The following is a 7259-nucleotide window of genomic DNA, read 5'->3' as shown; positions in this document are numbered from 1 at the left end:
CACTGGATTCCTTACTAATGGTTGATTCCACAGAGGATGGTTGGGCAGCAAGGACGGGACTTCTGGGTGCCTGGTGACTGGGGTGTTCCTCTGAAAGTATACTCAATGAAGTATACTTATCCTGCTTCCTGGGTCTCCTCTACCTTATTACATATGTGTAGGTAGTTTGAGATAAGGTTAGATAGTATAAGTGTTGGTCAGGTATGAATTTACCTTAAATAATTTAAAAGACAAGAGGCTTTTGTCAAAACAGGTTTAATTAAACACTGTGGTATGAAGAGCCTAGACAGAGTGCGTCAGCTCAAAATCTCTTGTTGTACAAAGTTTTGGCCAGCGATTTATACAGTTCATGAGGTACAATAAAATGATTTCTCCACTTTTCTAAAGAGCATCTAAATCGTAAAACAATCAAATGTGAGCATCCGATAAGGACACTGATTGCTCTTGCCCTCGGGGAAAGCTAATGTGGACCAATGTGTGTGTGTCCAGATGGCTGGTATTAAGAATGTGTTATCACTACGTGTGGTGTGTATGTTGTGTCCTGATTAGTTGAGTGTACCTATCTACATGTGGTGTCTAGCTGTCTGGTATTTCCTGGGAAAGCAAGCCTTTGGCGAAACATGTTTCATTAGGGCCAATTACCTCAGATTTGTTGAAGTACAACTATTTATCTGTAGAATTGATCAGAATTTTCCCTGGGTTCAGGTCTGCCTTTAATTTACGAAGAACCTCCCATGTGACCAGTTACTAGATGGGTGTGGTAGTGGGTCGACGGACGTGCCTAACCACATATCTCTGACTCTGGGTTGATGGGAGATCACCTTAGGTGAATCTGACAGCAATGATGTGAGTTCATTGAAACTACTAAGAATATTATGGCAACCACTGGTATCATTTTTATAAACCTTACTAAAATTGCGCACACAGTTGTCATCCTGTAAATTGACATTGTTCTTACTGGTATTGACAAAGCTATGTTTGCTTTGGTCAGAATGTACATTGACAAGACCTGGCATGGTAGTTTGGGCTGGGCTGTTCTCATGAGGCACAGGGTCTAGACTGATTTCCATAAAGCTGGGTCTGAACTTGGGTGGTGAAGTGAACTAAAGAATTATAATGTATTCAACCCTGATCTGTGACTGGGGGTGACGGTCTGAAACATGTCAGTGCTCGATCCAACATCTCCTTGTGTGTGCTTTGTTCATCCTAAGTTGCTAGGGTGTGGCCAGACATTGGTCCCTTGCTCACTTTGCCACTGGGTTCGAGCTAGTCTGGCTGATCAGGGGTATTACCCCAAAACCAGTCCTAGGATGCTTGCTTATGATCCAGGGAAGACCTGACTTGGCAGTTCGGGCTGGAACGTTTCCATGAGGCACAGAGTCACGATTGATTTGCATGTAGCTGGTTCTGAACTGGGGTGGTGAAGTGAGCTAAAGAGCGATGATGGTTCAGCCCAGATCTGTTCAATGGAAAAAAGGGGGCCCCTACAATGTACTCAGTTAGCTACTCGTAGGGAAGGTAAACTATGTAGAGAAAAAAAGTGTAGCAAACTCCAAGGGCATCGATAATCCCTAGATCAGAATCTGAACATAGTGATAGACCCTCCACAACATTCAAATAAACGTGTGCTGAAACAGTGAGTTTATACAAAAATTCTTCAATCTTTTTATTTTGATTATTGTATGTTTTCTTGTTATTTTTGTCTTTTGTTTACATTTCATTTACTTGTTCATTTCATTTTTCACATTTAAAAAACATTTATATATAATACAAAATGTTCAAACTAAGGCAAAGAATGGATTATTTACAACTAAAGACATACAAAGACAATAAGTGAAAACAGAAAAATTACATATCCACAATTTCAAAAAACAGATAAACCCAGTGATATACGAGATATTCAGTCGTTGGAATAATTGATGAAGGCAATGCGGTTGAATAGAACTACGCGCGTTTCGGCCCAAGGCCTTCGTCAGGTGACCGTCATTCGTACATTTTATATAAAATAGAAAAAGTGATATAACCTAAACAAACAAAACAAAGACAGAAAAAATATATCAACAACTCATACATACACATTAATTTCAATTATTTACAATACAATTTCAGTTTCTGTATTCGAGGGTCTATAACATTTATAGTACAGATGCATATATATATATATATAGTGTTAACATCTTAGTGCAACCACTCAAATTAATTTAAAGCCAGACCATCTAGTTATTTACTTTATACCTGCTAGGTTACATTATGGATGATCATTTATCAATATTGGCTAAACTAAGTATACTTATATAAAAAAGCATTGTCACTTATAGTATATACATTTTTATTGCACTCCTAACTATGATAGTTTTTCTGAAGGGTTCCCAGACCAACAGCTCCATACTATAGAATGGTGCTTCAGAGAAAGAAGAGAATCTAGAAAACAAGATAGATGTGGATATAGAAAAAGTACCTATACACTCACCCTAAAGTTATCCTTACTAATAAAATAGGATTCACACATTTTACTTACATAATTGTCAAGGTGTCGAATCTATAAGCGAGAGACTTCGCTTCCTATGGCGACAGCTTTTATTTCGTTTTTATATCGAGTCTGATATGCTGAAAAGTAGACATGCGATCTTTATTAGATACTAATGTTTTACCATATACTATTTAAATACTCTCTTAACTGCCCTATATTGAAAATATACCTGATTTATTTCTGCAAGATGACTTTCAGCGCACTTAGTCACGTGTTGATTTTAATAAATCTGGTCATTTGGTGATAAAAACGTGTCTTTTAGATCTTTGTTCCAGTAGCCTGATTCTGAAGTAATAAGAGCAAAAGAGATTACTATTTATATGTCATTTCACCTTTCCTTTATTTTAATTTAGAGTCTGTTCACACTCTATAAGTTTACTGCGGTAAGACCTATGGCAGATTATTATTATTATAACACAGACCCCATCTTTATCAAATAAGATCTAGTCCGAACAGCAATGTAAACACAATTACAAATTGTGCACCAGAGGGATATCCTAACAGTATATATCCTAATTGCCTCACAAAGGTCGTAATTTTAACAGGGCGGCAATTATATAAAAAATTATAATCCAATTTTGTATTCAAAGTAGGAGAACATAACATACATATAGATGACGCCAATAGTAAATCATTGTAAATATGGCTAGATGACCACATGTATTTTATCCAAAAAGGTCCCATAAGGGCACTTTGCAGGCGATAGGTTCCTACCTCAAATATCCAAAAATTATTATTTGAAATCTTTCATGGCAGCATCCTATTTTTCTAAACGTATTCCAAACGCCACTGTCAGATGTCGTAATCAGTTTCTCAGTAATGGATAATCACTAAAAAATAGAACGACACCATTATACTACACATAGTAATAAAGAAAAAAGCCTCTCTATTCCTGTCCCTTGAAGCCATTACCTTGACGCAGTGACGCCGATACATATGCTGAATATTTTAATGTTTGAACACTGTAAAGGAAATAAAGAGAAGCCACTATTATATTAAACATAACCGTAATTTAGATAGCCACTCTTATCCTGTCTGTGTGCTCTATTACCTTGGCGTATTGATGTTAGTGAATCCGCCAAATATTGGATCCCGTGGGGCAGGCTTCCCATAACCTAAGCAAAAAAACGGATACAATGGAATCAAACCTAATCCTTTATCTGAAGCCAAAATCTTATCCGGCCGGAAAGGGTTTCGCTCGCATTTAAAGCCTACCTTCGCCTTTAGACTCTCATGCGCTCAAACAGGGGTTCTGATCGGTCGGTGCTTCTGATATCCGCGATCTAAACAAACTGTGTGATTTCCGGCTATATATACAAAAAAGCGCGCTCTCATTAGCCCGCACTGCATACCTGACAGCTGTTACCAATTGCAAGAGGGCGCGGCTCGATGACATCTAACAAATGAGTCACGAGTCCTACTCCCTAACACAAGATATCGAAAACAGACTGCTCAGGGATTTAAGTTATAGCATATAAACCCACCGGAGCAGCTGAAAAAAAGAGACTTTTATTTGTCTTTTGGTAATAATATCACAAAACAAGATATATCGCTTAATTCGAATGAAAATAATGTCTGAAAGCCACATATTTTAGCTGACAAAACATTACCCTTATTTTTTTACATAAACATGAATTGTCGTCACTGGATCAACCACTATATGACATGTGACACGTTGCTTGGCAGCAAGCAATCCTCTAACAATATTGTCAGGGTATGATTCCAAATATAGCTATGTACTTAAAACTACGGAGTTCCACTATGTGACCCTTTTTGACGATCTGGTGTCACATACATGGTGATTAATATCATAAATATAGTGGTTGATCCAGTGACGACAATGTCCATCACGCACTAAGTTGATGCATAGAATATATATGCCACTTCATCCAAACATTAAATATCGTTTGGTTATAAACATATCCTGTTTAATTCATGTTTATGTAAAAAAATAAGGGTAATGTTTTGTCAGCTAAAATATGTGGCTTTCAGACATTATTTTCATTCGAATTAAGCGATATATCTTGTTTTGTGATATTATTACCAAAAGACAAATAAAAGTCTCTTTTTTTCAGCTGCTCCGGTGGGTTTATATGCTATAACTTAAATCCCTGAGCAGTCTGTTTTCGATATCTTGTGTTAGGGAGTAGGACTCGTGACTCATTTGTTAGATGTCATCGAGCCGCGCCCTCTTGCAATTGGTAACAGCTGTCAGGTATGCAGTGCGGGCTAATGAGAGCGCGCTTTTTTGTATATATAGCCGGAAATCACACAGTTTGTTTAGATCGCGGATATCAGAAGCACCGACCGATCAGAACCCCTGTTTGAGCGCATGAGAGTCTAAAGGCGAAGGTAGGCTTTAAATGCGAGCGAAACCCTTTCCGGCCGGATAAGATTTTGGCTTCAGATAAAGGATTAGGTTTGATTCCATTGTATCCGTTTTTTTGCTTAGGTTATGGGAAGCCTGCCCCACGGGATCCAATATTTGGCGGATTCACTAACATCAATACGCCAAGGTAATAGAGCACACAGACAGGATAAGAGTGGCTATCTAAATTACGGTTATGTTTAATATAATAGTGGCTTCTCTTTATTTCCTTTACAGTGTTCAAACATTAAAATATTCAGCATATGTATCGGCGTCACTGCGTCAAGGTAATGGCTTCAAGGGACAGGAATAGAGAGGCTTTTTTCTTTATTACTATGTGTAGTATAATGGTGTCGTTCTATTTTTTAGTGATTATCCATTACTGAGAAACTGATTACGACATCTGACAGTGGCGTTTGGAATACGTTTAGAAAAATAGGATGCTGCCATGAAAGATTTCAAATAATAATTTTTGGATATTTGAGGTAGGAACCTATCGCCTGCAAAGTGCCCTTATGGGACCTTTTTGGATAAAATACATGTGGTCATCTAGCCATATTTACAATGATTTACTATTGGCGTCATCTATATGTATGTTATGTTCTCCTACTTTGAATACAAAATTGGATTATAATTTTTTATATAATTGCCGCCCTGTTAAAATTACGACCTTTGTGAGGCAATTAGGATATATACTGTTAGGATATCCCTCTGGTGCACAATTTGTAATTGTGTTTACATTGCTGTTCGGACTAGATCTTATTTGATAAAGATGGGGTCTGTGTTATAATAATAATAATCTGCCATAGGTCTTACCGCAGTAAACTTATAGAGTGTGAACAGACTCTAAATTAAAATAAAGGAAAGGTGAAATGACATATAAATAGTAATCTCTTTTGCTCTTATTACTTCAGAATCAGGCTACTGGAACAAAGATCTAAAAGACACGTTTTTATCACCAAATGACCAGATTTATTAAAATCAACACGTGACTAAGTGCGCTGAAAGTCATCTTGCAGAAATAAATCAGGTATATTTTCAATATAGGGCAGTTAAGAGAGTATTTAAATAGTATATGGTAAAACATTAGTATCTAATAAAGATCGCATGTCTACTTTTCAGCATATCAGACTCGATATAAAAACGAAATAAAAGCTGTCGCCATAGGAAGCGAAGTCTCTCGCTTATAGATTCGACACCTTGACAATTATGTAAGTAAAATGTGTGAATCCTATTTTATTAGTAAGGATAACTTTAGGGTGAGTGTATAGGTACTTTTTCTATATCCACATCTATCTTGTTTTCTAGATTCTCTTCTTTCTCTGAAGCACCATTCTATAGTATGGAGCTGTTGGTCTGGGAACCCTTCAGAAAAACTATCATAGTTAGGAGTGCAATAAAAATGTATATACTATAAGTGACAATGCTTTTTTATATAAGTATACTTAGTTTAGCCAATATTGATAAATGATCATCCATAATGTAACCTAGCAGGTATAAAGTAAATAACTAGATGGTCTGGCTTTAAATTAATTTGAGTGGTTGCACTAAGATGTTAACACTATATATATATATATATGCATCTGTACTATAAATGTTATAGACCCTCGAATACAGAAACTGAAATTGTATTGTAAATAATTGAAATTAATGTGTATGTATGAGTTGTTGATATATTTTTTCTGTCTTTGTTTTGTTTGTTTAGGTTATATCACTTTTTCTATTTTATATAAAATGTACGAATGACGGTCACCTGACGAAGGCCTTGGGCCGAAACGCGCGTAGTTCTATTCAACCGCATTGCCTTCATCAATTATTCCAACGACTGAATATCTCGTATATCACTGGGTTTATCTGTTTTTTGAAATTGTGGATATGTAATTTTTCTGTTTTCACTTATTGTCTTTGTATGTCTTTAGTTGTAAATAATCCATTCTTTGCCTTAGTTTGAACATTTTGTATTATATATAAATGTTTTTTAAATGTGAAAAATGAAATGAACAAGTAAATGAAATGTAAACAAAAGACAAAAATAACAAGAAAACATACAATAATCAAAATAAAAAGATTGAAGAATTTTTGTATAAACTCACTGTTTCAGCACACGTTTATTTGAATGTTGTGGAGGGTCTATCACTATGTTCAGATTCTGATCTAGGGATTATCGATGCCCTTGGAGTTTGCTACACTTTTTTTCTCTACATAGTCAGCCCAGATCTGTGACTGGGGTTGAGTGTCTGAAAAGTTTCAGTGCTCCGTCCATCAACTCCTTGTGTTGGCTGGTTTGCCCTAAGTTGGCAGGGTATGCCCAGATGAGGGTCTCTGCTCACTTTACCACTAGATTCAAGCTAGCCTGGCTGA

At 36.5% G+C, this 7259-nt stretch overlaps 2 long non-coding RNA genes across 2 annotated transcripts; one reads left to right on the top strand and one right to left on the bottom strand.

The window, feature by feature from the left end:
• Window positions 1-1611: 1611 nt before the first annotated feature.
• On the bottom strand, window positions 1612-2805 carry LOC144761460 (uncharacterized). Its single transcript, XR_013595729.1, has 3 exons — window positions 2700-2805; window positions 2519-2607; window positions 1612-2024 (listed from the first exon to the last, which is right to left on the bottom strand). It is a non-coding gene; the product is annotated as an uncharacterized LOC144761460 (long non-coding RNA).
• A 3017-nt stretch (window positions 2806-5822) lies between these two features.
• On the top strand, window positions 5823-7016 carry LOC144761459 (uncharacterized). The gene is made up of 3 exons (XR_013595728.1): window positions 5823-5928; window positions 6021-6109; window positions 6604-7016. It is a non-coding gene; the product is annotated as an uncharacterized LOC144761459 (long non-coding RNA).
• Window positions 7017-7259: the final 243 nt, after the last annotated feature.

Source organism: Lissotriton helveticus, chromosome 6 (assembly GCF_964261635.1).
Source record: "Lissotriton helveticus chromosome 6, aLisHel1.1, whole genome shotgun sequence".
In the NCBI taxonomy this organism is placed as follows: domain Eukaryota; kingdom Metazoa; phylum Chordata; class Amphibia; order Caudata; family Salamandridae; genus Lissotriton; species Lissotriton helveticus.
This window is presented reverse-complemented; position numbering and strand designations above follow the sequence as displayed.